Genomic DNA, 26424 nt, shown 5'->3' with positions numbered 1-26424 from the left:
GATACTTTCAAGAGAGAGCTAGATAGGGCTCTTAAAGATTGCGGAGTCAGGGGATATGGGGAGAAGGCAGGAACGGGGTACTGATTGGGGATGATCAGCCATGATCACATTGAATGGCGGTGCTGGCTCGAAGGGCCGAATGGCCTACTCCTGCACCTATTGTCTATTGGCTTCTTCAGCACTACTAAGGCCAAGCTACCGCGGCTTAAACCCCTTGCGTTCAAAAGATGGACAGAACTGCTGAAGGACAATGTGTCCATTAACGCCCGATGGAAAGAGCACTTCCAGGAACTCCTCAACCGTGACAGCACAACTGAACCAGACATTAACCATCACATCCCCCAGAGTTCCATCACAGAAGACATGAAATAACCTCCAATTTATGACAGATGTTCAAGATGCCATCAAGAGCCTTAAGAACAACAAAGCCACAGGTCCAGTTCGGATCACATCTGAGATCTTAAAGGAAGGTGGACTGGAGCTTCAGTACCACATCCATGCCTACTCCTCTAGGTCTGGGGGAAAAGAAGAACTTCCCTCAGAACACAGGGATGCTCTAATAGTGACCATTTTGAAGAAGGGGGGCAAGGCTGAAAGTGGAAATTACAGGGGCATCTCGCTCCTGTCAACAACAGGGAGTCCTAGCTCGTATCCTCGCAAACCGACTTCTACCACTGTCTGCGGAGGTACTCCCAGAATCACAGTGTGGTTTCCGCCCATCCAGATGTAGAGTAGATATGATATTCACAGCACGCCAACTCCAGGAAAAATGCCGTAAACAAAGGCAGTCTTTGTACATGGCCTTCATAGACCTGACAAAGGCTTTTGACTTGGTAGACTGCCAGGCTCTTTGGAGCATACTATCAAGGTACGGTTGTCACGACAAGTATAACAGAATATTGAGGCTTCTACATGATGGCATGTCGGTCACAGTGCTCAGCAACTGCGGCTCTGTGTTCGAGCCCTTCACCGTGGAAACGGGGATCAAACAGGGATGCATCATTGCACCCACCCTGTTTGTCGTCTTCATTGCTGCCATACTTCATCTCATTGGTGAAGAGCTGCTACATGGGATCCCAATCCTCTACAGAACTGACGGTGGGCTCTTCAACTTTAATAGGTTGTAGGCCAAGAGCAAAGTCAGTAACACCGCCATCATGGAGCTTCAGTACGCGGACAACTGCGCCATTGCAGCACACTCTGCAGAAGACCTCCAGGGCATCCTGAATGCCTTTGCCAAGGCAAACAGAGCCATGGGCCTAGCCTTAAATATCAAGAAGACCCAGGTCCTACCTACATCAACCTCCACCCAACCAGCCGTCTACCCAGCCCTCTATAAAAGTGCACGACACCACTCTTGAAAACGCTGACCACTTCCCCTACCTTAGCAGCATTCTTTCCTCAAAAGCTGACATTGACTCTGAGGTCAACCATCGCCTGAGTTGTGCCAGCAGAGCCTTTGCCAGACTCAGGAAAATAGTATTTGACGCCCGAGACCTAAAGGCTCAAACAAAACTGCTGATCTACAGAGCCGTTGTTCTCTCCACCCTGTTGTATAAAGTCGAATCATGGACCACCTACAGCAGGCACCTGAGAGCCCTGGAACAATACCATCAAAGATCCTTACGAACGATTGTGAGGATCAACTGGGAGGACAAACACACCAACATCAGCGTTTTGGAGGAAGCCAACATGACCAGCATCACCACCACAATAATGCAGCACCAGCTTCGATGCACTGGCCATGTCATCCGCATGTCCAACACACGTCTCCCTAAACAAATCCTGTACTCTCAATTGAAGGAAGGTCGGCGAGCCCCCGGCGGGCCAAATAAATGCTTTAAGGACAACATCTAGAACAGTCTGAAGAAATTCCACATCACATCAAGCATTTGGAAGCACATTGCACTGGACAGGCGCTCCTGGAGGAAATACGTGCAGGAAGAAGCTGCACTTCATGAGATGGAACTATGCCGTGTCACAGAGACAAAGCGACACACCGTAAGGAGAGAGAGAAAGGGGCTCAATGACTACCAACCACCAGCCAGTCTCCACTGCCCACGTTGCACCAAGGTGTGTGGATCGTGTATCGGCCTCTACAGACATCTGCAGACCCACAAGTAGACGACCCTATGGAGTGTTCAAAAGGGAACTGCAGATGCTGGAATATCGAAGGTACACAAAATTGCTGGGGAAACTCAGCGGGTGCAGCAGCATCTATGGAGCGAAGGAAATAGGCGACGTTTCGGGCCGAAACCCTATGGAGTGGACAGTCATACTCATTTTGAGTGACTGCCGATGATGATGACCAATTCAGAGTTGAAACTTCCAATGGGACAATTAAATAATTCCCACATGTCCTTCATCTCATCCATTCTGACAAAAAAAACAGAAAGGAATAGGAGGAAGGTTATCCACATGGATGGTGCTATTGAGATTGCAACGCCTGATCCTCACATCATCCTCCAGCTAATGTGCAGAAGGGCAGGGGCGGAAATCCTGAGGGGACACGTCTCCCCTCTGTTTTGAGAGGTGGGGGACGATCCCCCCCAAGTTTTTGTAATCCGGATTTTAAAACCCGGTGAAATCTCCGCTTTCCGCGAGACAGTGGGGGCGGGACTGATGATCGAGGATGCTGATTGGACAAGAGTGACGTCAGTCAGCAGGCAATGGGGGCGGGACATGATGATTCAGCGCGATCATTGGAGGAGGGAGGAGTAAAGGGGGGGTGGGACTGAGGATAGAGTGCGGTGATTGGAGGAGGGAGACGTACCAAAACACTCTCGGCACAGACCTGCGCCTCATCCACAGCCAGGATCGATCCCGGCTCCCCGGCTCTGTCCCGTCCCCACCTGAGTGTCCCACCCCCATGGGTGGCCAGAGATGTCAGGAGTCAGATGGGAGCTGTACCCCCAGGCCCACAGCCAGCACAGAGAAGCAGCGCAAAACCCAGCTAAACTCTGCCTGTCCAGCCAGGTTAACCTGCAGCCCTGCCTAGGCTTGTGGGAAATATGGCCCACGTTTACAGCCAGCGCGGAGGAGCAGTGCTGGTGTCCCATCAGTCCAGGTAGGGCTGTAGGTTAACCCGGTGAGACAGGCAGAGTTGAGCTGCATTTAGCGCTGGATGGAGCCTCCGAAGCATGCGTGCGCGACCGCCAAGAAATTGTGTCCCCCCTATCCCCTGGCCCCTCCATATTTTGTTAGCGATTTCCATGTCTGCAGAAGGGCACTGGGCTTCCTGGCTTCCTCAAGAGTAAGTACAATCCACGAGCTGCCTGTGCATTCACTAGTCTTTCCTATTTTCATTGTGATCTCAATATCTGCATTCAGTGACAGCAAATGACCGGGCTCCTGGTGGTCCACTTCCAATTTTGTGGTAGAACAAATCATACTGGGAATCATATGATGCAACACAATTGTAAAAAATAACTGTTTCAGGGCTGGACGAGGGTTGGTCAAGATTATAAACAATGATCTCCTTACTTTAAAAAAAAAAAAAGAATTTTAAATGTTTTATTCTCTTTTTTTATTTTCTTTTTCTCAACTTTTTTTCACTCATTCGTCTTTTTTCTTTTTCTTCACACACTATATATCTCACGTCTTTCTATCCTTTACTATCTAATTTATTTTTATTATTCTAATATTTCTTTAATATAACAAAAAAAAGAAAGAAGCTGTACATAAAATGTCTTATGAAAATATATATTAGGCACTTTGGTGCCATATGATTGTACTTACTTCTAATAAAATAAAATATTAAAAAAAAAAAAATCATACTGACCCGAAGCTCACTTGTTTTGATCAATTAAATTTTCCAAATCATTGTCAGGATAAACGTTCTCTTTCTACTCAACTTCCCACCCTCAACATTATCACACTCAATCAGCTTTGAATGGTGATCCATGTCATTCATATGCTCAACACCAGACAACCAAAACAGACTCTCTATTCAGAGCTTTTTCATAGGAAAGAAATTACTAGGTGGACAGAGGAATCAATTTAAGGATTTTCTCAAAGCCTTCTTGAACAAAGTATAAGATCCCCAGTGATTCACAGAAATCCTGGTTTTAACCACTTAAAATGGAGTAATGGTGTACAGATCAGCATTGTGAAACTCAGGTCATTTGTCAAGAGAACAAAAAAATCCAATAACTGGTGGAAAAATACACCACTGCCCACTTGCCCTGCCCAACTAGCACCAACTGCACCACCACAAAATCTGCACGACCCACACTGGCCACACAAGTCACCTCAGTGCCCACAGATACAGAGTAGATGAAGGTCTTCCTTGATCGCAGGGAGTGCAGAGGAAGAAGGACAATGCTTTTAGTTCAAGTATGTTTCAGTAGAGTATAGTGATAAACCCCTGTGCTTTTGTACTGCAAATTTGACAGAGAATTACTCGAAAATGGAATGCAGTTCAAGAAAATATGGGAGAATTTATGAAATCAAGGATCAGATGGACGTTGCTAGCCCTGGTAACTTGGTTAATCAATCCGATGATGCTAGGTCAAAATTGGTCTTGGTTATTTGTGGAAAACAGATGTTTTACACTGTTCTCAGATTTACTCTTCTCCCATGACTTCAATGGAACTAAATAACTAAATAGACAATTTAAGTTTAATTTCAAGTATGCACAGGAACAATGAGGATCTTGTTTACAGCAGCATCACGGGCATCCTGTATGGTCTCAGACAACACAAAAAAACATAAATCATACAAAAGTTCTACACAAATTATACATTGTGATGGATGTTCACTATCCAGGCATAAAAAGCTTAATGCTGACCTCAGTTTTCAGCACAGCAGCAGAAGCTGACCTAGGTTCATAAAGCTGATAGTTAATTAAGATAAGCTTCTGACCAATATACTTTGCCCATTATCTTGATATTATCAAGAAAAACAATACCATGATGATCTTAAGATTTTGTTTGACTCATAAGGTCATAAGGGATAGGAGTAGAATTAGGCCATTTGGCGCATCAAGTCTGCTCCGCCATTTAATCATGACTGATCTATCTCTCCAAACCCCATTCTCCTGCCTTCTCCCTATAACCTCTGACACCTAATCCAAGAACTGATTAAAAAAAAGAACCAAATGACCAGAAACATTACTGTGATGTTAAAAATGTGGATGGTGAGCCTTAATTTTTAACATCACAATAATGTTTCAGTGCACCTATGGTTCTTTTTTATAATCAGTTCTTTGATCAGGTGAGTCTAAATCTTAAGGCCCACCATCCATCTGACCTGGTCAATGTTGTTGCAATTAATACACACAACATCATGTCAGCACATAGCAAACCAGTGTAAAATTAAGATACAAAGGAGATGGTCGGAGTTACAGAGAAAAGACACAGAATCCTCAATTCCTGTTGTCAACTGACAACTTGTCTCTAACTCATTGTTTTTTTTCTGGTATTGCAAGTATTATCTTTTGTTTTGGAAGTCCTTTATAAATTAAAACCACTGTAGAAATTACTTCTCAGAATTAAACATTGTATATGAATGAATTGGATGAGGGGATTGAAGGTTTTGTGGTCAAGTTTGCAGATGATACGATGTTCGGTCGAGGAGCAGGTAGTGTAGAGAAAGCAAGGACTCTGCAGAAAGACTTAGACAGGTTGGGAGAGTGGGCCGAAAAGAGGCAGATGGAATACAGCATAGCAAAGTGTGGAGTCATGCATTTTGTTGTTAGCAGGAATAAAGTCATAGACTATTTTCTAAATGTGGGGAGAATTCAGAAATCGGAGGTGCAAAGGGATTTGGGAATGCTGGTGCAGGAATCCTAAAAAGTTAATTTACATGTTGAATCAGTAGTAAGGAAGCCAAATGCAATGCTAGCTTTTATTTCGAGAGGACTAGAATGCCAAAACAGGGATGTAATGCTGAGGCTTAATAAGGCACTGTTTAGACTGCATTTGAAATATATGAGCAATTTTGGGCACCATATCTGAAGAAGGATGTGCTGGTGCTGGAAAGGGTCTAGATAAGGTTTACGAGAATGATCCCAAGAATGAGTGGGTTAGCAAATGATGAGCTTTTTAAAAAATATATATTTTATTTATTTTTTATTTATTAGAAGCAAATGTACAAGAATAGAACCAACGGCATATAAAATTATACAGTTATTGTACAGCTTCAATTTTAACTTTTTAGCTTTGAATTAGAAGAAAAGAAAGGAGAAAAAGCAAGAAAGAGAAAAAGTGAGATGTGCAAAGATAGGACCCCTAGACTACCAAAGTAGTGTAGCCAAAGATTGAATAAAAGAAAGAAAGAAGAGAGGAATAGAAAATAAATAAAAGGACAAAAAGAAAAAGAGAAAGAAAAGCGGTGGTATACCTGCTTCTCATCCCTCCCCACCCACCTCACCCAACCCATAATTAGATTTAAATCCAAAGTTGTGTTGCACCATACTATCCTTGTAATCAAATGATGAGCATTTGACGGCGCTGGGCCTCTACTCACTGGAATTTAGAAGGATGAGAGGAAACCTCATTGAAACTTACCAAATTGTAAAAGTCTTTATCAGCGTAGATGTAGAGAAGATGTTTCCACTAGTGGGAGAGTCTACGACCATAGGTCATAGCCTCAGAATAAAAGTATGTTCCTTTAGGAAGGAGATGAGGAGGAATTTCTTTAGTGAGAGGGTGGTGAATCTGTGAAATTCATTGCCATAGAAGGCTGTGGAGGCCAATGGATATTTTTAAGGCAGAGTCCAGTATTATTCCACCCTTGGTAGGACCCTCTATTTATTAATTAAGAAGGCTTTCTTAGACACATTCAACAAATTCCACACCATCTAAACCCATCGTACTATGGGTTAAAATCTCTCACAAATACTACCCTATTATTCTTACAGTTATCTATAATCTCCCCATAAATTTACTCCTCAAATACACTCTCTATTGGGCAGGCCAACAATACAGTCCTAACATAAAGATCACCCTTCTTTTTGTTTATGTGTTCTACCCATATAGCAACGTTGAGTGATTCCCCAATTCAAATTAATGCAGGAATGTAAAGGTAATGTTCTGGTATTTATACTTTGCAACCTATATCTCCACTGTGCAGTTCTGCACAGCCAGTGCCAGACCACAAAGCAATTGCCTAGTCAGTAGAGGGGCAGGTCAACCATGTTAGTGCAGGGACTTTAGAGATTATTTTATGGAAATGGAACAGGCTGCTTGTAACTGTAGCCACCAAGCAAACACATTAAAAAAAAACACAACCTGACAAAGCACAACATAAAACAGAAGATGATGGAACCATTCACCAGGTTCGGAAACATCTATTAGAAAGAAACACAGTTAATAGTAAGATTAAACGAGAACTTACCAGTTTGAAGTTTGATAATATAATATAATAATATATCTTTTATTGTCATTGCACGTCAGTGCAACGAGATTTAGTGTGCAGCTCCACTGATGTCCAGGAAAGGTAAATAAATACAATACATAAATAAACAAGCTGAATTGATTGACGTGACCATCTGAGGGAGACTGTCCAAAGGGGGTGGGTGGGGGGGCACTCATTAGGGCCGGTTCAGAGCCGCTATAGCTCTTGGGATGAAACTGTTCCTGAGTCTGGAGGTTCGGGCGTAGAAGGCCTTGTAACGTCTGCCGGAGGGAAGTAGTTGAAACAGACCGTGGCAGGGGTGTGATGAGTCCTTATGGATGCTGAGGGCCTTCCTGAGGCACCGCGTGTGGTAGATGCCCTCCAAGGCTGGTAGCTCTGTCCCGATGATCCTCTGCGCTCTGTTGACGACGCGCTGAAGAGCTCTCCTCTCCGCCTCCGTGCAGCTGAGATACCACACAGAGATGCCATACGTTAGTATGCTCTCTGTGGTGCAGCGGTAGAACGTTGTCAGCAGCTGTTGGGGCAGACCAGTCTTTTTTAATGTCCTCAGGAAGAACAGTCGTTGCTGTGCCTTCTTGACCAGCGCGGCGGTGTTTGTGGACCATGTGAGGTCTTCTGAAATGTGAGTGCCCAGAAACTTAAAGCTGGACACTCTCTCCACACTTTCCCCATAAATGGAGATTGGGTCGTATTCTCCAGAATGGGACCTCCTGAAGTCAATGATCAGCTCCTTGGTCTTGGAGGTGTTTAGTGCCAAGTTGTTATTGGCGCACCAGTCCGCCAGGTTCTGCACCTCCGCTCTGTATTTTGTTTCATCACCGTTGGTGATCAGCCCAATCACTGTTGTGTCATCTGCAAACTTCACGATGGTGTTGGTGTCGAATGCAGGGACACAGTCGTGAGTGAAGAGGGAGTAGAGCATGGGGCTTAGTACACAACCCTGTGGTGTGCCGGTGCTCAGGGTGATGGTGGAGGACAGGTGCGGGCCCAGTCTCACTGCCTGCGGTCGCTCCGTGAGAAAGTTCAGGATCCAAGCGCATATCGGTGAGCTGAGGCCTAGCTGGTGGAGTTTGGTAGTGAGCTTGGTGGGGATGACCGTATTGAATGCAGAGCTATAGTCAATGAAGAGCATCCTCACATACGTGCCCTGTCTGTCCAGGTGAGTCAGGACAGTGTGAAGGGCCAGAGAGATGGCATCCTCTGTCGATCTATTTGCCCTGTATGCAAATTGATGGGAGTCCAGTGAGGCAGGGATGCTGGATTTAATATGGGAGAGGACCAGCCTTTCGAAGCACTTCATGGGGATTGGAGTCAGGGCAACCGGCCGGTAGTCGTTGAGGTTGGTGATTTTGGACTTTTTCGGCACCGGCACTATGATCGTTATTTTATGAGGAGTAACGTTGAGGGATTACGTGAAGAACCCCGCCAGGACGCATGCGTGTCATTCTTCAAAGCAGAGGTGTGAAATCACAGATAACTGTAATGACTAAACATAGTAAGATTAGAGAAGAGATACCAGTTGTGTATATGATCAAGGGTGGGAGCGGAGGGCACGTAATCCCTCAACGTTACTCCTCATAAAATAACGATCAAACTTCAAACTGGTAAGTTCTCGTTTAATCTTACTATTTTACTTCGGAGTCACGTGAGTGACTACGTGAAGATTTTAAAGCTCTGTGATTTCATGCCGTGGAAACGTGTCCATGCATCACATCTGCCTTGAATATGGGGAGAATAGTGTTAACATCATTAGACATCAATACGATATTGAAAACCCAATGATAAATATATTAACACCAAATTATAGCCCGTATTTATGGGGTAAATTATATTACAGAACTTAAAATTGTTTCTGCAAATGTTCCAGGTTTAATGACTGGTTTGTTATAATTCATTGGAAAGTTTTCTCCGTTGACCATCCTGCTGTCTTGAGGATTTGGTCCATAGGAACATCCAACTTCATAGCTGCCGATGTAGCGGCAGCCCTGGTGGAGTGAGATTTAAAATGCTAGTGTCTACTCCAGCCTTATTAGGACCTGTTTTAGCCATCTAGCGATGGTCTGGACTGTCACTGTTTTGAGTGGCTGTTTGTAGCTGATTAAAAGTGACATTTCTTTCCCTCTGATGATCTTAGTATACTCCATATATAATAGTAAGTGTGTTACAATACAGAGACGATCATCTGTCGGGTATGCCCTGAATTCTGTTTTTAGGCCTGCTGACCCCTGTCAGTTCTGTTTGACTAATTCATTGATGTGAAAAGTTAAATTTCCAGATGAAATAGTCATGTTCTGTAGTGACTGGACCCTTTGAGCCGTGACCAAGGCCATCAGCATGACTGTTTTCATAGTCAGTTTCTGTAGGGACAGAGCTGGAGCTGGAGACCAGTTTCTTAACATGGTCAGTACAATGCTCACATCCCATATTTGGGAGTTCCTGGTTCTTGGGGGATTAACATTAAAATGCCCCTCATGAGTTTGGTTACCAGGGTGTGTCCCAACAGAGTGCCGCTCTGTTCCTTGCCACAGGTATGTGGACAGAGCACTTCTGGCGCAGTTGATGGCACTATGACTGAGCCTCTCATCGTAATGGAGGCTTGCCAGGAATTCCAGAACAGATGGGATGTTCACAGATCTGTGGGTGATCTTTCCTTTGTTACCGGATGGACCAGTAAATTAGGTCTATGATGGATGGTGATGCATGGTTCTAATACCATGTCTAGTATCACCGGGAACCATGGTTGTGTAGGCCAATCGGGTACTATCAAAATACCAGACGCAGAGTCTTGCTCTATTTTCCTTAATACCCGACTGATGAGGCAGAAAGGAGGGAATGCATAAATAAACAATTTCCCCCAATGCAGCGAAAATGCATCTGTTGCCGCTGCCCCAGGTCTGGTTCCCATGAAACATAATTTGATAACTGGTGATTGAGCCTGGATGCGAAAAGATCGATATCTGGTGTTCCATACCATGCTGTAATTTCAGCAAATACATTTTTATCCAACATCCATTCAGTGTTTTCATTAAATTTGCGTGACCTGGTGTCTGCCACTAAATTTAGTTTACCTGGTAGGTAGGTAGCTGATATCCAAATATCTCTCTGGATACACCATTGCCAAATTGTGTTGGCCAGATTGTCACATGATGTCGATTTGTTTCCACCCATATGGTTGATATATGCTACCACTGTGGTGTTGTCAATTTGTAGTCTAACATGCTGGTGATTTAACCCAGAACAATATGACTTAAGGCAATGGAATGCACTTAACATTTCCAGGTAGTTTATGCCCAGTGTTTGTAATAATGATGCCTCCTGTGCATTCCATCTTCCTCCACAGCTGGAGATGGAATTGGTAGCACCCCAACCAAGTGCACTGGCATCAGTTTTTAAGTGCCATAGACGGGTTGCTGATAATTATTGGATTGGAACAATACCTGACGTTATGTTCCCACCATTTTAGTTCCATTATGGTCTCTGTTGGTAGCTTCATTGGTCTGTCAAAATGGCCACCATTAAGTTTGAGTGCTCTTATTTTTGCTCTCTGTAAATTTCGATAGTGTAAAGGTCCGAATTGTGTGGCTGGAAATGCAGCCAATATCGTCCCAATTCTTTCTAGCTACCTGTCTAATGGATGGTTTGGTGATGTCAATGATTTCACTACAAGCCTCTATTACGGCTGTAACCTTTTCTTTCGGCAAAGTCACTGACATGAGAATTGAGTTAATGGTGAACCCCACATAATCCATTTTTGTTGAAGGCGTTAATTTAGACTGAACTGGATGGATGATAAACCCCAGTTTTCCAAACAATTGTTTTGTGGCTGTTACCGCTTGTTTAGCCAATTCCAAAGTTTTGCCAACAATAAGTATGTCATCTAGATATGCCATTACCATGTGTTTTTGTTTCCGCAGTAACGCTAGGGCTGGTTTCAAATTTTTGTGAACAGCCTGGGGCTGATGTTAGACCATTAGGTGGTGCCCTGTATTTCCAGTTCTGACCCATCCAGTTGAATTTTAAATAACATCTGTGGTCACCTCTTATGGGTACTGTATAGTAAGCATCTTCTAAATCGATGCTTGCCATGTAGTAGCCTTCGGAAATCAATTGCTTAGCAGTAACAAAGGTTTCCATCTTGAAATGAATATATTGTACAAAGGTATTTAAAGTAGTTAAATCGATGATGATGCGGCAACCACCATCTTTCTTGTTTTTTATAAAGATGCTGGACACGAATTCCTGTGATTCGTGTTGGGTTTTCTCAATTACTCCTTTTTTATATAGCCGCTGTAATTCAGCATGTGCTTTAGATATTTCTATGCCTGTGAGCACGAACATTCGGTTCGGTACATGCTGAACTGGAGGGTTATGTTTTTGTATAAATTCTATGGTATAACCCTGGATACTGCTTAGAATATAAGTGTCGGTAGTTAACTTATTCCATGCATCCAAATAATATCGTAATCTCCCACCAACTTCCATGCTCCCTTTAATTCTTAAGGAACCAAACCCACCTACCTCCATGGTTACCAGTGGTAGATATGTTACTTCTTCGGCATCCTCCGTGGAAGTTGAGGTGAAGTCCCTGGCTCTAATTGATGCCCCGACATGTTTCCAGATGCACTGGTTGACAATGCTATTTTCGGCTCCAGGTTTAGGCCAGTTTGGTCGGGTTGGATAAACTGGGACACCATATCCAACATGTTTTCTTTCACCCCAGGCAAACTAGGGGTATGTTGATCACTCCCCTCTTCAGGGTCAGCCCAGAATTGACCCTCCGTGCTCCCCTCTGATGAGGGAGAAACACTGTGCAGCCCCACAAGAGGTACTGCTGTGGGGCTTACTAACTGCCCACTGTGGCTAGCCTCCATCTCCCGGAGCCTGCCACTTGGAGTATTTCCTCCAGCAGCCGCTCCAACTGGCTCTTATGCTCTCGGGCATAGGCCACTCGCGGCTGCTGCTGATCATGCAGCCACTCCAACTGGCTCCAATGCTCACGGGCACTGGCCGCTCGCGGCTGTTCCTGTTTCCCCAGCCGCTCCAACCGGCCCCAATGCTCACAGGCACTGGCCGCTCGCGGCTGTTCCTGATCCTGCAGCCGCTCCAACCGGCTCCAATGCTCACGGGCACTGGCCGTCGCAGCTGCTCCTGATCCTGCAGCCGCTCCAACCGGCCCCAATGCTCACGGGCACTGGCCGCTCGCGGCTATTCAGAGTCGTACTCATCGGAGTCAACGACTCTGTTCGTTTTTTGCTTCGCTCTACCGCCCGGCCGTGGCCGGTGCGGGAGCGAAGTCGGACACAGCTGTTCCCATTTCGAGAGATTGGCGTGCCGTTGGCTGCTGCTGCCGGCTGCCCGCAACTCCGCGGTTCTCCCCCGCCAGCTTTCTCGCAGCCTTCGTGGATCAGGTCCATGTCTCCACCTGTAAGGTAAGTGGAAGGAACGCAGAGTCTCCTTACCTGCTGTTCCCGGCTTTCAAATTCTGCCGCTAAGGGAACGTCGTTCCCCCTGCTGTGACTCGTTGCAATGCGTGTAGCGATATGACACGCATGCGTCCTGGCGGGGTTCTTCACGTAGTCACTCACGTGACTCCGAAGTAAAATCTTAACTGTTTTACTCTCTTGACAGCCACTGCCTGACTGCTGAATAATCCTCGCATTTTGTGACTTGGGTTATGTTTTTAACATCTGCGATATTGTGCTTAACCATATAACCATATAACAATTACAGCACGGAAACAGGCCATCTCGGCCCTACAAGTCCGTGCCGAACAACTTTTTTCCCTTAGTCCCACCTGCCTGCACTCATACCATAACCCTCCATTCCCTTCTCATCCATATGCCTATCCAATTTATTTTTAAATGATACCAACGAACCTGCCGCCACCACTGGAAGCTCATTCCACACCGCTACCACTCTCTGAGTAAAGAAGTTCCCCCTCATGTTACCCCTAAACTTCTGTCCCTTAATTCTGAAGTCATGTCCTCTTGTTTGAATCTTCCCTATTCTCAAAGGGAAAAGCTTGATCACATCAACTCTGTCTATCCCTCTCATCATTTTAAAGACCTCTATCAAGTCCCCCCTTAACCTTCTGCGCTCCAGAGAATAAAGACCTAACTTATTCAACCTATCTCTGTAACTTAGTTGTTGAAACCCAGGCAACATTCTAGTAAATCTCCTCTGTACTCTCTCTATTTTGTTGACATCCTTCCTATAATTGGGCGACCAAAATTGTACACCATACTCCAGATTTGGTCTCACCAATGCCTTGTACAATTTTAACATTACATCCCAGCTTCTATACTCAGGGTTGGGGGTTGAGAACCATCCATAGGCTTTTTATTGTCTCGTATTTCTTTTTAAGATAAAACCTGTAGCAGGACCCTTCTTGGCACATAATTTTTTGAAGGATTCTCACAGTTGAATCTAGGAACTACAGGTCCACAACAGGATTGACCAGGAAACAAGCCATGCCAAACATAGCAGTTGTTTGCGACAGCCACTCTTGCGAACCCTTTCCACCACCCGAGTGAACTACATCTGGCACAGCATGCCAAGTGTTCTACAAATCCAAATGCATTACCCAGTTGACTCAGCTAGTTGTTAATACCTAATGAGCGTGTGGGTAAAAGGTATAAGCTTTCACTTTGCATTTACCAATATGTTAAGATCTAAATAATTCAAACTACTCTCTCGGCAGCTTGCCAATACTTGCAGTACTTTTCATTTTATAAGATTTAGACTCAGTAGGTACCATGGATCAGAATGCTCTGCCTTTAAGTCCCACTCTGGAAACTTGAGCAACAAAATGTAGGCTGATATTTCAATGCTGTGCCAGGGGTTATTTGCACAGTTGAAGATGTTGTCTTTCTGAGGACATGTGAAACTGCTCTCTCGTGTGAATGCAAAAGACCCCCTAGCATGATTTCAGAGATGAGCAGGGGAATTCCTCCTTGTTCCTGCCTTTCAGTACAAATTATTAGGTGTCGGAAGGAACTGCAGATGCTGGTTTAAATCGAAGATAGACACAAAATACTGGAGTAACTCAGTGGGACAGGCAGTATCTCTGGAAAGAAGGAATGCGTATTATTCTATACCTAATTATTTGGTCCTTATTACATTGCTACTGTATATAACAAGGCTTTCTGTATAAAAATTGGTTATATGGTTTCCACTATTACAACGGTGACCATAGTTTATGGTGAGAGGGGGTAAGGAGAGGAATGGGGGACAGAGGCAAAAGGAGATGGAAAGGGGGATGGGAAGATAATGCAATTGAACATGCTAAAATACATGAGAAAGTGTTTAAGGTAGACACAAAATGCTGTAGTAACTCAGCTGGTGAGGCAGCATCTCGGTGGAGAAGGAATGGGCGACGTTTCAGGTCGAGACCCTTCTTCAAACTATGGGAAAGTATTTAGTTTTCTTTCTGCAGTTGATCTAAAATACCAAGCCTAAGCAAGTAAAGAGCACAGAATATGAATTATAAAGCTAGCTCATGATCAGAGACAGCGTATTGTGGCGGGCCGAGCCACTTTGGTCTCAAACTGTTGTACGTCGAGCTCGAGCATTTGCAAGGACCAAACGTGATCTGAGCTGACTAATCAACCTGGGTGATCAGCAGGGGGGTGCGACGAATGACGGGGCTAGTCTTCACTTCACAGTCAACATGTTAAAGGGCCTGTCCCACTAACGCGACTTTTCAGCGACTGTATTCGACCTTCATGCTCGAGGGCACTCGCCTGAAAAACCTCGAGCTGGATCGACCATCAGCGATGAAATCCCGAGCCGGATCGACCATCTGCACACACACACACACACACACACACACACACACACAAACACACAAACACACAAACACACAAACACACAAACACATCGCAAAGTCAGGGGTCAGGGAAAGGGGGAGCGCTGTCTGAAATTCACACCTACGATGAACAGGAAGGTAAAAGACGGCTGGCACAGTTACGGTAAGTCCTTTAGAGAGCGCGGAGAGGGGGGCGGGGGGGCTGAGGAGAGAAGGGGAGAGAGGGGGAGAGAAGGGGAGAGAAGGGGATAGAAGGGGATAGAAGGGGAGAGAAGAGGAAAGAAGGGGAGAGAAGGGGGGAGAAGGGGCGGGGGGATGGAGTGGGGACAATTTTAAGAAAGCAGACAACTTTTAATAAAGTTTACCGGGCATTTAACATTACCAGTCGGTTTACTTAACTTTTTTTTCTCAACAAGCTTTACCTTTGACTACCTTTGATTGCCTTCGGCTACCTATGATAGCATTACAACCTACTACGACTTACCTCGACTAAACCTACGAGTAAAAAAATATCGATTTTTTCCATGGCGACTTTTTTTTACTCGCGGGTATTTTTCAACATGTTGAAAAAAACGCCGCGACCTAGCTGAGGCCTCGAGTACGAGGGAACTACTCTCGAGCATGAAGGAGAGTTACAAATACCTCCATGGACCTCGTGTCGACCATACTGCGAGTATGAGTCGAGGGCAAACTCTCCTAAACTCGCCAATTAGGTCGCCGCAGTGGGACAGGCCCTTAACACACACACCTTGCCCTTTTGTACTAATTGTTGAGTTGTATCGTTTAAATATTAAACTGAGTGTTTATACATCATGTGAATCTCTTCAGTGTAATAGTTGTTTAGCTGTTGCATTAGCAATTTGAATCTAATTTAGTTCTCTGTGTTGTGAATGTATGTACAGTTATGCATTTATATAATTAATGCATTTTAATATAGCGATCACCAAAACGCCTTATTCATCTGAATATCCAATTCTGCATCTAATATAAATAAAAGAAAATCACTCCATCCAAATGCATTCTACAATGACATTTCTCAATTGGAAATTCATCTGTAGACTGAGGCCATTCAGACCATTACTCTTTTGCAAGAATAATCCAATTAGTTGTCCATTCTTACTCTGTAATCCTTCATTTTGTATTCCTTCAAGTGCCTATCCAATTTTCTTTTGATAGCCATGATTTCTTCTGCTACCCTTCAACAATTTCAGACAGTAAATTCCAGACCTTAAATATTCACTGTGTGAAATTGATATTTCTCATGTTTTGGCTCCACTTAAAAGTCCCTTAAATCTTTGTTCTTTTATTCTTGACACTCTGCCAACGGGGAATGTTTTTTCTTTGTAGTATCCTGAGAATACTTTGTATGTTGATCACAAATCCTGCTGTACAATAATGTGGTCCTATTGAAATATAGAAAGATCTGGATAGAGTAAATGTTGAGAGGATGTTTCCGCTCACGGGGCAATTTAAAAACAGGGAGTTTGCTATCAGATTCTTGGTTGCCTACTCATTATGGAACTGAGGAGGAATTCATTTTCACTGAGAATTGTAATCCACATTACTGTGGAGGTTGAGTTTTAGAATATATCCAAGGCAGAAATGTGGACTGTCAGTGAGAAGGGTTATGAGATCAAAACAGAAAATGTTGGAAGACCCAGTAACTCAGGTAACACCAATTGAGGGAGACATTTTATACCAAAGAAAAGTTAAAATTCATATACGTGGAAATGCCAGACAAGGGGAGTAAGTGGGAAGAAGAAAGAGAATATCTGTGATAGGATGGCGAGTTATTGGGAACTGGCTGGACAGTGAAGATAAGCCCCTGATCATCTTAACCACAATCTTCTTTAGTGTTGGAAGAGGCTTGAGGGAATGATGAAATGGTGTTATTATTGGTTATATATTTACAACAATATATTATGTGTGTTGATGCGTGTTGATGATTTGCTGCTGTTAAAGTCACATAGAAGACTAGACTTGACAAGCAGAACAACCTCAATGTCTCCCAAACAATCCAAAAAGTTGCAGGAATATCAAATATGGACGATGAGCATGGGTTTTGCCTTCAGCATCCGCAGGGGATGCATCCCCAATTGGAAGAACAGCATCTCCTATTATGCTTGGGCAGCTTACAGCCCAATGGCATGGTTATTGATTTCTCTCACTTCAGGTAGCCCCGGCATTCCCTCACTCTCTATCCCTCCCCCACCCAAGTCACACTAGTTTCTCATTTTCACCCTACAAACAGCTTACAGCCTGTTTCCATTATCATCATTACTTTTTTGCATATCTTTCATTCATTGTTCTTTATCTCTCCACATCACCATCTATATCTCTTGTTTCCCTTATCCCTAACCATTCTGAAGAAGGGTCTCCACCTGAAACATCATCCATTCTTTCTCTACAGAGATGCTGCCTGTCCCGCTTTTTGTGTCTATCTTCCTCAAGGGATGAGTTCCTTACAGCGCTTTCAGTGCCAGAGATGCGGTTTCGATATCGACTACAGTGCTGTCTGTACAGGACGTTCTTCCGTAACTGCATGGGTTTTCTCCGAAATATTCAGTTTCCACCCACACTCCAAAGACTTACAGGTTTGTGAGTAAATTGGCTTGGTATAAATGTAAATTGTCCCGAATCAGTATGAGACAGTGTTAATATCCTGGCAGGGAGATTTGCAAAGGCTGCTGGGGAGACTTTAAACTAGTATGGTTGGGGGAAGGTATTCAAATTGGGAAAGCTAGCAGTCAGTGTGTGAGGCAGGAGGCAGAGAATGGTAGCACTCTGACCCAAAATGTAGGGGGGAGAGAAGAAAAAGACAATAAACAGAGAATAAGAGAGGGTGGGTTTCTTAAATGTCTATATTTTAATGCTAGGAGCATTGTAAGAAAGGTGGATGAACTTAGAGCCTGGATTGACACCTGGAAGTATGATGTTGTGGCGATCAGTGAAACATGGTTGCAGGAGGACTGTGATTGGAAACTAAATATTCCAGGATTTCATTGCTTCAGGTGTGATAGAATTGGAGGGGCAAGAGGTGGAGGTGTTGCATTGCTTATCAGGGAAGATATTACAGCAGTGCTTTGGCAGGATAGATTAGAGGGCTCGTCTAGGGAGGCGATTTGGGTGGAACTGAGAAATGGGAAAGGGGTAGCAACACTTATAGGGGTGTATTATAGACCGCCAAATGGGGAGCGAGAATTGGAAGAGCAAATATGTAAGGAGATTGCAGATATTAGTAGTAAGCACAAGGTAGTGATTGTGGGAGATTTCAATTTTCCACACATAGACTGGGAAACACATTCTGTAAATGGGCTGGATGGGTTGGAGTTTGTAAAATGTGTGCAGGATAGTTTTTTGCAGCAATACATAGAAGTACCTACTAGAGAAGGGGTGGTGCTGGACCTCCGGTTAGGAAATGAGATGGGCCAGGTGGCAGAGGTATGCGTTGGGGAACAGTTCGGGACCAGTGATCACAATACCATTAGTTTCAATATAATTATGGAGAGGGTCAGAACTGGACCTAGGGTTGAGATTTATGATTGGAGAAAGGCTAACTTTGAGGAGATGCGAAAGGATTTAAAAGGAGTGAATTGGGACAGTTTGTTTTATGGGAAAGATGAGGAAGAGAAATGGAGGACATTTAAAGCTGAAATTTTAAGAGTACAGAATCTTTATGTCCCTTTTCGGTTGAAAGGAAATAGTAAAAATTGGAAAGAGCCATGGTTTTCAAGGGAAATTGGACACTTGGTTCGGAAAAAGAGAGAGATCTACAATAATTATAGGCAGCATGGAGTAAATGAGGTGCTTGAGGAGTATAAAGAATGTAAAAAGAATCTTAAGAAAGAAATTAGAAAAGCTAAAAGAAGATATGAGGTTGCTTTGGCAAGTAAGGTGAAAGTAAATCCAAAGGTTTTCTACAGCTATATTAATAGCAAAAGGATAACGAGGGATAAAATTGGTCCATTAGAGAGTCAGCGTGGACAGCCATCTGCAGAGCCAAAAGAGATGGGGGAGATATTGAACAATTTATTTTCTTCGGTATTCACCAAGGGGAAGGATATTGAATTATGTGAGGTAATGGAAACAAGTAGAGTAGCTATGGAAACTATGAGATTCAAAGGAGAGGAAGTACTGACACTTTTGAGAAATATAAAAGTGGATAAGTCTCCAGGTCCGGACAGGATATTCCCTAGGACATTGAGGGAAGTTAGTGTAGAAATAGCAGGGGCTATGACAGAAATATTTCAAATGTCATTAGAAACGGGAATAGTGTCGGAGGATTGGCGTACTGCGCATGTTGTTCCATTGTTTAAAAAGGGGTCCAAGAGTAAACCTAGCAATTATAGACCTGTTAGTTTGACGTCAGTGGTGGGCAAATTAATGGAAAGGATACTTAGAGATAACATATATAAGCATCTGGATAAACAGGGTCTGATTAGGAACAGTCAACATGCATTTGTGCCTGGAAGGTCATGTTTGACTAATCTTCTTGAATTTTTTGAGGAGGTTACTCGGGAAATTGATGAGGGTAAAGCAGTGGATGTTGTATATATGGACTTCAGTAAGGCCTTTGACAAGGTTCCTCACGGAAGGTTGGTTAAGAAGGTTCAATTGTTGGGTATTAATGGTGGAGTAGCAAGATGGATTCAACAGTGGCTGAATGGGAGATGCCAGAGAGTAATGGTGGATGGTTGTTTGTCAGGTTGGAGGCCAGTGATTAGTGGGGTGCCACAGGGATCTGTGTTGGGTTCACTGTTGTTTGTCATGTACATCAATGATCTGGATGATGGTGTGGTAAATTGGATTAGTAAGTATGCAGATGATACTAAGATAGGTGGGGTTGTGGATAATGAAGTAGATTTTCAAAGTCAACAGAGAGATTTATGCCAGTTGGAAGAGTGGGCTGAAAGATGGCAGATGGAGTTTAATGCTGATAAGTGTGAGGTGCTACATCTTGGCAGGACAAATCAAAATAGGACGTACATGGTAAATGGTAGGGAATTGAAGAATGCAGGTGAACAGAGGGATCTGGGAATAACTGTGCACAGTTCCCTCAAAGTGGAATCTCATGTAGATAGGGTGGTAAAGAAAGCTTTTGGTGTGCTGGCCTATATAAATCAGAGCATTGAGTATGGAAGTTGGGATGTAATGTTAAAATTTTACAAGGCATTGGTGAGGCCAATTCCGGAGTATGGTGTACAATTTTGGTCGCCTAATTATAGGAAGGATGTCAACAAAATAGAGAGAGTACAGAGGAGATTTACTAGAATGTTGCCTGGGTTTCAGCAACTAAGTTACAGAGAAAGGTTGAACAAGTTAGGGCTTTATTCTTTGGAGCGCAGAAGGTTAAGGGGGGACTTGATAGAGTTCTTTAAAATGATGAGAGGGATAGACAGAGTTGACGTGGATAAGCTTTTCCCACTGAGAGTACGGAAGATTCAAACAAGGGGACATGACTTGAGAATTAAGGGATAGAAGTTTAGGGGTAACATGAGGGGGAACTTCTTTACTCAGAGAGTGGTGGCTGTGTGGAATGAGCTTCCAGTGAAGGTGGTGGAGGCAGGTTCGTTGTTATCATTTATAAATAAATTGGATAGTTATATGGACGGGAAAGGAATGGAGGGTTATGGTCTGAGCGCAGGTATATGGGACTAGGGGAGAATACGTGTTCGGCACGGACTAGAAGGGTCCAGATGGCCTGTTTCTGTGCTGTATATTGTTATATGGTTATAAGGTTATAATGTGAAGGGATCATTGTTCGGTGCGGACACAGTGGGCCAAAGTTTCCGCAATGTATCTCTAAAAAACAAATTGTAAATCACAAAAACAACTCATAATTTAGATATCCATACCATAGGAATTCTGATTATAATTGGATCTAATTTAAGAGCATTAGACCAACATGCATATTTGACAGACTGCTACTGGTAATGATGTGAGAAAGCTGGAAAGAATGCAGAGACAATTTACAAGGGAGTTGCCAGAACTTGAGGGATAAGCTATTGGAAGAGATTGGGCAAGCTAGGACTGTATTCCATGGAGTGCAATTGACTAAGGGATGACCTTATGGAGATGTATAATGTGAGGAATTGATAGGGTGAATGCACAGAATCTTTTTAGGGAAATCAAGAATCTGAGGATTTAGATTTAAGGTGATAAGCGAAAGATTTAATAGGAAGCTAATGAGCAACCTTTTCATTCATCGCCTGATAGATATATAGGGCTGAAGGGCCTGTTTCCATGTTGTATGACCCTATGACTCTTGCCTCGTGGTTAGGACTACATCCCTCGTACCTGGGACTACATCCGTTAGGACTAACCCATGCAAAATCACAGCCTGGCAGGTTTGCACAGTGGATCATGAAAATGGTGATAGGTGAAAGGTGGAAATTTGGTGAGGGGTGGTCTGGTGGTTAATAATGCTCTGGTCTCTTTGTGGAGCCATCCACTAACTATGAAGTGACTGATTGATTCCATGAACAAGGATGGCTCCAAGCCCCTGCAATCAGCTGCAGCATCAGATCAGAGATCTGTGAGGATAGGTTTGCAGTTGTGGATGCCTTGCTCTTTACAGATGGATGCTCGCATGTGCTTTTTTTCCAATTAAAACGTAATACCATGAGTGCTTAATTATAAAATGGGGCTGCCACAGGTTATTTGAATTCAAACATATTCTGTTACTTTCAATGTGATTTTATTTTGAGTTATACACACATCTAGTAAGTCATAATTGTATTATCCTAAAATAATTAAATAATGACTAAAATGATGTTGTTGAGCTGACATCATCTCATGTGCAAAGTATAGCAGGGAAGTGAAATGTGCTTTAGAGAATGACCTTGGCTAGTACCAAGCCAAAATTCCTGATGTTCATATGTTATAGAAATATAGAAACATAGAACATAGAAAATAGGTGCAGGAGTAGGCTATTCGGCCCTTCGAGCCTGCACCGCCATTTATTATGATCATGGCTGATCATCCAACTCAGTATCCTGTACCTGCCTTCTCTCCATAACCCCTGATCCCTTTAGCCACAAGAGCCACATCTAACTCTCTCTGAAATATAGCCAATGCACTGGCCTCAACTACCTTCTGTGGCAGAGAATTCCAGAGATTCACCACTCTCTGTATGAAAAATGTTTTTCTCATCTCGGTCCTAAACGATTTCCCCCTTATCCTTAAACTGTGACCCCTTGTTCTGGACTTCCCCAACATCGGGAACAATCTTCCTGCATCTAGCCTGTCCAACCCCTTAAGAATTTTGTAAGTTTCTATAAGATCCCCCCTCAAACTTCTAAATTCTAGCGAGTACAAACCGAGTCTATCCAGTCTTTCTTCATATGAAAGTCCTGACATCCCAGGAATCAGTCTGGTGAACCTTCTCTGTACTCCCTCTATGGCAAGAATGTCTTTCTTCAGATTACGAGACCAAAACTGTACGCAATACTCCAGGTGTGGTCTCACCAAGACCATGTACAACTGCAGTAGAACCTCCCTGCTCCTATACTCAAATCCTTTTGCTATGAATGCTAACATACCATTCGCTTTCTTCACTGCCTGCTGCACCTGCATGCCTACTTTTAATGACTGGTGTACCATGACACCCAGGTCTCGTTGCATCTCCCCTTTTCCTAATCGGCCACCAATCAGATAATAGTCTACTTTCCTGTTTTAGACGTCAAAGTGGATAACCTCACATTTATCCACATTATACTGCATCTGCCATGCATTTGCCCACTCACCCAGCCTATCCAAGTCACCTTGCAGCCTCCTAGCATCCTCCTCACAGCTAACACTGCCCCCCCAGCTTCGTGTCATCCGCAAACTTGGAAATGTTGCATTCAATTCCCTCGTCCAAATCATTAATATATATTGTAAATAGCTGGGGTCCCAGCACTGAGCCTTGCGGTACCCCACTAGTCACTGCCTGCCATTGTGAAAATGACCCGTTTATTCCTACTCTTTGCTTCCTGTCTGCCAGCCAGTTCTCTATCCACATCAATACTGAACCCCCAATACCGTGTGCTTTCAATTTGTATACTAATCTCTTTTTTGGGACCTTGTCGAAAGCCTTCCGAAAGTCCAGATATAACACATCCACTGGTTCGCCCTTATCCACTCTACTAGTTTCTATAAGATTCGTCAGACATGATTTACCTTTCATAAATCCATGCTGACATTGTCCAATGATTACACCACTTTCCAAATGTGCTGCTATCCCATCTTTAATAACTGATTCTAGCAGTTCCCCCACTACCAATGTTAGACTAACTGGTCTGTAATTCCCTGTTTTCTCTCTCCCTCCCTTTTTAAAAAGTGGGGTTACATTAGCTACCCTCCAATCCTCAGGAACTACTCCAGAATCTAAATAGTTTTGAAAAATTATCACTAATGCATCCACTATTTCTGCGGCTACTTCCTTAAGTACTCTGGGATGCAGCCTAACTGGCCCTGGGGATTTATCGGCCTTTAATCCATTCAATTTACCGAGCACCACTTCCCGGCTAACATGGATTTCACTCAGTTCCTCCATCTCATTTGACCCCCGGTCCCCGGCTATTTCCGGCAGATTATTTATGTCTTCCTTAGTGAAGACAGAACCAAAGTAGTTATTCAATTGGTCTGCCATGTCTTTGTTCCCCATGATCAATTCACCTGTTTCTGACTGCAAGGGACCTACATTTGTTTTAACCAATCTTTTTCTCTTCACATATCTATAAAAACATTTGCAGTCAGTTTTTATGTTCCCTGCCAGTTTTCTTTGATAATCTATTTTCCCTTTCCTAATTAAGCCTTGTGTCCTCCTCTCCTGGACTCTGAATTTCTCCCAGTCCTCTGGTTGGCTGCTTTTTCTGGCTAATTTGTATGCTTCATCTTTTGTTTTGATACTATCCCTGATTTCTCTTGTTATCCACGGATGCACTACCTTCCCTGATTTATTCTTTTGCCAAACTGGGATGAACAATTGTTGTAGCTCTTCCATGCAGTCTTTAAATGCCTTCCATTGCATATCCACCATCAACCCTTTAAGAATCAATTGCCAGTCTATCTTGGCCAATTCACGTCTCATACCTTCACAGTTACCTTTCTTTAAGTTCAGGACCTTTGTTTCTGAATTATCAATGTCACTCTCCATCCTAATGAAGAACTCAACCATATTATGGTCACTCTTGCCCAAGGGGCCATGCACAACAAGACTGCTAACTAACCCTTCCTCATTACTCAATACCCAGTCTAGATTAGCCTGCTCTCTCGTTGGTTCCTCTACATGTTGGTTTAGAAAACTATCCAGCATACATTCCAAGAAATCCTCTTCCTCAGCACCCTTGCCAATTTGATTCACCCAATCTATATGTAGATTGAAGTCACCCATTATAACTGTTTTTCCTTTGTTGCACGCATTTCTAATTTCCTGTACACAACTCCCACTAGCGTTTTCTGCCCCTTAGTGTTTCGCAGCTCTACCCATATCGATTCCACATCCTCCAAGCTAATGTCCTTCCTTTCTAGTGCGTTAATCTCCTCTCTAACCAGCAACGCTACCCCACCTCCTTTTCCTTTCTGTCTATCCCTCCTGAATATTGAATATCCCTGGATGTTCAGCTCCCAGCCTTGGTCACCCTGGAGCCATGTCTCCGTGATCCCAACTATATCATAGTCATTAATAGCTATCTGCACATTCAACTCATCCACCTTATTACGAATGCTCCTTGCATTGAGAAACAAAGCCTTCAGGCTTGTTTTTACAACACTCTTACCCCTTATACAATGATGTTGAAAAGTGACCCTTTTTGATTTTTGGCCTGGATTTGTCTGCCTGCCACTTTTACTTTTCACCTTGCTACCTATTGCTTCTACCCTCATTTTACACCCCTCTGTCTCTACGCTCACACATTTAAGAAACCCTTTCCCTTTAACTCCATCCTCGACTATCCCATTTGACACCCCACCCCCCTTATTCAGTTTAAAACCACCCGTGTAGCAGTGGCAAACCTACTTGCCAGAATGCTGGTCCCTCACATGTTAAGATGCAATCCGTCCCTTTTGTACAGTTCCCTCTTACTCCAAAACAGATCCCAGTGATCTAAGAATCTAAATCCCTGCCCCGTGCACCAGTTCCTCAGCCACACATTCAGGTCCCGTATCGGAGCATAATTAGGCCGATTGGCCTATCAAGTCTACTCCACCATTTAATCATGGCTGATCTCTCTTTCCCTCTCAACCTCATGCTCCTTCCTTCTCCCCATGTACACATGTACTAATTAAGAATATGTCAATCTCCACCTTAAAAACTATCAATTGACAACCTACACAGCCTTCAATTGAACATGAACCTAACTTCTATCTATCTATACTATTACCAAAACTCTCATCTTGTCCTCTTCCAGTTTGCGTTGTTTTAAAATTTGCGCAAAAACGGTACCATATATTGTTAGAATTGTTTCGCCACCTTACACACCATTCTCCTCTGCTCCAAGCGCACCAAGTTTTGTTCCGATCGGTGGAATATTACAAAAAGTATGAAGGTTTAAGAAATCATGAGATCAGCAGATTGGTCTTCTCGCCCCTTCCGGCACCCACTGTCAATCACCGGGGTGAGGAGAATAAAGATCCGGAGAGTCCATGAGTGAGTCACAAGCCTTGCTGATTGAGTCCACAACCCGTGCTGAGTGAGTCCACAATCCGTGCTAAGTGAGTCCACAAGCAATGCTGAGTGAATGAGTGAGCTCACATCTGTGCTGAGTGAGTGAGTGAGTGGGCCCACAAGCCGTGCTGAGTGAGTGAGTGAGCCCACATCTGTACTGAGTGAGTGAGTGAGTGAGTAAGTGAGTGAGCTCACAAGCCGTGCTGAATGAGTAAATGCGTCCACAAGCCATGCTGAGTGAGTGAGTGAGTGAGCCCCGAAGCCCTGCTCAGTGAGTGAGTGCATTCACAAGCCATGCTGAGTGAGTGAGTGAGCCCACAAGCCGTGCTGACTGAATCCACAAGAGGTGTTGAGTGAGTCCACAAGCCGTGCTAAGTGAGTTTGTAGAATGATCACACACCCCCCTTCAGCCCCCGACAGCCCCTGCCTCAAGCTGTCCCCCTCCCCCAGCTACAGGACACTCGCACCCCCCCCCCCCTCGACAGCCCCCGCTTCAAGTACAAAGAACGGAGAACAATGAGTGATCCTAATATCATGATTGGAGAAGCATCATGATTAGGCTCTGTTGTATATTCAAGACAAGCTTGAGATTTACAACAAAACAAAGGAA

This window comes from Amblyraja radiata, chromosome 2 (genome assembly GCF_010909765.2).
Source record: "Amblyraja radiata isolate CabotCenter1 chromosome 2, sAmbRad1.1.pri, whole genome shotgun sequence".
NCBI lineage: Eukaryota > Metazoa > Chordata > Chondrichthyes > Rajiformes > Rajidae > Amblyraja > Amblyraja radiata.
This window is presented reverse-complemented; position numbering follows the sequence as displayed.